At 35.1% G+C, this 3,702-nt stretch overlaps 1 long non-coding RNA gene across 1 annotated transcript in view; it reads right to left on the bottom strand.

Moving 5' to 3' along the window:
- LOC127746801 (uncharacterized) overlaps positions 1-2,754 on the bottom strand; it is a 22,186-nt gene extending 19,432 nt beyond the window's left edge. Inside the window, exons 1-2 of the long non-coding RNA XR_008008583.1 lie at positions 2,001-2,754; positions 1,661-1,908 (exon numbers count right to left, since the gene is read on the bottom strand). This is a non-coding gene — a long non-coding RNA (uncharacterized LOC127746801). The remainder of the gene's footprint in view (positions 1-1,660; positions 1,909-2,000) is intronic.
- Between the last annotated feature and the right edge of the window lie 948 nt (positions 2,755-3,702).

A 3,702-nucleotide genomic window follows, 5' to 3' on the forward strand; every position in this document is an offset into this window, starting at 1 on the left:
AATATAAAATCCAAGTTAAATCCAATGACTTTGAAAATTAATACAGTTCAACTTCACTCATCTAAGTTTCTTTTGCAATTGGTTTCAGGTCAATATCATTTTTAATGAAGAAGTTATATAACCTAGAAGTTGACTGATTTTCTGCAGAATTCTGCTTTAAAAGTTAATGAACTTATCTTCTTCTAAGTCCCATAACTTACTCATTAAAACATGGATAGCCCTGAAATTTAAGTCACATATGCTAAACATACTTAGTTTTCACTTCCAATTGGTTGCATCTCAATATCATTCCAGATTTAAAAATTATAAAACCTCAAAGTTACTGACTTTGAAAACAAAGCCTGACTTTTACTGCATAAAACATCTTTCTTTGAAAATCCAAATCTTTAAAACCACAACTCTAACAATTCTAAATTTTTTATGAAATTAAGTATTAGGACCAAAGTTTCATTTAAAATTGGTTCCATTTCAAAATTCAAAATGCAGAATTTCCATCAAAGAAATCAAGTTGCTGCTGTGTTAAATGCTCAGCAGAAAAACCAGATTTGACATCCATGATTCAAAAATTCACCATAAAGCATACACTTAGTGAAAAAGCCTCAAATTCAGCAGTCCAGTTCCCTATATTCCCAAGCTCAATCCGGACTTGGTCTCACACAATTCCGATAATCACAGAAAATGTTATAGCTTTTCAAAGTGTCCGGTTTCTTTTAAACATAATGCAGAAAATCAAGTTTTACACTTTAACTTTGAAAAATCATAACTAGTTCTATAATTAATTCAAACTTCTCAAAATTGAGTCTCAACAACAACTTTTATTATACTTTACTCAGCATTTACTCTATTACCCTTTCGATTATCGTTAAATAACTGATTCACTTCCAAAGTCACTTTTAATTTCAAAAATCAGATTTTCAGCAACTAGTTTAACATTTTAAGATTCAATCTTCCAATTATTCCTTAAGCCCAACTTCAATTAATCACTAACTAACCCATTACAATAAACCAACTCAACAGCAATAGTTTCAATTTGACCCATCAAAATACCAAGATCACAATAATCTCTCATCAAACAATTTATAATTCAATCTCACAAAATCAACAAAATTCAACCAAAGTTCCAATCAAAAATCTCAATCATTTCCAATCATAATTTCAGCCACACAACTCAACTAATTCAGTATAATCACCTAGAACCAGAACTTTTCAACAATTCCATCAAAATCAGAGAAAACAATATCAATTACAACTTCAAACACTCACAACAAAGCCCAAAGACAATCACAGCCTTAACCTGAATTCAATAATCCAATTGAAACACCAAAACATCATCAAAACTTACTCCAAATTTCACAACCTCAACCATCATCACAATAATCCCAAACCAAACACAAATCTAACTCAGTTCATCAATTATCATTACGACAACTTTTCAATAGTTAACCTAGCATATATCAATTTGATAAATTACACTAAACTAATCATTATTCACAACCACATTTATTTCCAATCACAGCTCAAAATATTCACAACAACTAACAAATTCCAAATGCATTTCAGGTCATTCATGTTAATTAAGAAATTCTTAACCATTGTTAACCATTTGCACTTATCCAATAACTTTCTAGGCATTCTAAATTAAAAACGTTAAATCCCCTACCTCAAAGTCGAAACTCACAGAAATCACTAAACCCAGCAGCTCCATTGGCAGTTCTAACATCCGTTCTGCTCTCTTAGCAGCTACCATGATAATTCTGGGCAGCTCCAGTGATGGTGAAAGGTCTCAGCTTCAGCCAAACAGCAGCAGCAGCCTCACTTCTTCTGGGGCAGCAACAACAATGACAATCGCGCCTATCCCAATCATCTCTATAGCGGTGACATCAGTGGTTCCGGATAAGGACGATAATACTAAACAGAGACATTAACATATACTATTGTAAACAAAACAAAATATGGTAGAGAAATAGATTCAGGAAACAGAGCATGAGCAAGAGTGTTACAGTTTCAGGAATGGAATTGGGAACAAAGGGGAAACTACTGTCGGGCAATAGCAGTGGCGCTTCCCTTCAGCGGTGAGAAGCGGCGTGGCACGCGGCGGTGGTAACTCCGGCGACGACAAGGCCTGCCGGTGGCGGAACAACAACGAACGGCAGCGCGGCAGCATGGTGACAGATCGGCGGCGGCGGCGCTATGGCTCCTGGTTCACGTTCTTCTCTGCGGCCTCCACAGAGCGGCGATAAGGGCGACGGCAAAGATGAACGGCGACGAAGGCGGCTGGCTCCAGCGACGGTGACGGCTCTAAGGGAGACAAAGAGCAAGGACGACGGTGGCTCCTCAGACAACGGCGCGCGCGACGGATCCAGCGGCGGTGGAAGCAGCCGAGGCGACAGCGACGCGGACTCCACGGAGGTCACGATGGCTGGGCCGCGCAGCGCTGCAGCTCGTGTGGATGAGGACGATAGTGACGGCGAAGAACCCCCAGCGGCGTCTCTGGCGACTGAACGGTGGCTGCTTGGATCACACCCTGATTTCCTCTCTCTCTCCCTGTCTGATTCCGTTTCAGTATTAGGTTTGGGAAGAAAGGGGGTGGGGCTGCGTTTAGAAGCTGGGGTTAGGGTTCCTCAATTTGGGAATTAGGGTTTCTGAGTTTGATTTGGGAATTTAGGAATTAGGGATTTTATAAAGTAATATGGATAGATATGAATAGATATTTTGATAAAATTGGAGGATAGGATAATTTTAAAATCAAATGTACTCTATTAAAAATATTTAGAAACGGTATTTATCAACATATTGCCAAGTTAAATCAATTATTTCTAATTTACATTATAAAATGAACAAATTAATTATATTTTGTAAAGTACAATTTAAATTCAAATATCAATTTTCTAGATTAAATCATACAAATCTCTATTATTTTTTTATCTCTGAAACTTTAATTTCAATTTATAAAGTAATTAATCATAATAAAAATTGTACATAAATATTAATTGACTTAAACTTAAAGTATTTATAAATATCAATCTAATCATTTCTAATAAAATAATTTCTAGGAGTTCAAATTAATAACATAATTCATTCAAAATAGAATTTATTTAAATTAAATTATACAATGCTTTCTTATTTTTCAATTACCAAAATTATAACTTCAATTATACCAAATATCTAATAAAATTTATATAAAAATTTTAATTAATTTAAACTTCAATTATCATGAAACTCTATTTAATCACCTTTAGCAAAATAATTTTCTTAAAATAAATCACAAATAACTAATTATCTAATTTTCAAAAACTAGGGTTGTTACATTCTACCCACCTTAGAAAAATTTTCGTCCTCGAAAATTGTTAGAATAAAATAAGTTCAAACTGAAATCAAAGAAAACAGAATATACGAACCAGGGTATAGGCATTGTCAAGGATGGATATTTAAAGAGTTACGTAAGCAATCAGATTCATAGGCAAGCAAAGGCATACAAGAATGACAAAGTATGGTTGGGAAACAAGCAAATCACATTCTAAGAAGGAAATTCAAACTAGAGAATTCCAATGAAAGCAACGAAGAAAAAGATAGCACGAGTTCATGTGGCACGAATAAAGATTATACGTCGAATTGAAGCTAACTTCATAACCTCTAACGCTCCCAAACCCCGTGAACCGCATTACCTATTCTTCTATTTCGTCTATGATAACCCATTAGTGT

The sequence above is a fragment of the Arachis duranensis genome, chromosome 4, assembly GCF_000817695.3.
Source record: "Arachis duranensis cultivar V14167 chromosome 4, aradu.V14167.gnm2.J7QH, whole genome shotgun sequence".
In the NCBI taxonomy this organism is placed as follows: Eukaryota; Viridiplantae; Streptophyta; class Magnoliopsida; order Fabales; family Fabaceae; genus Arachis; species Arachis duranensis.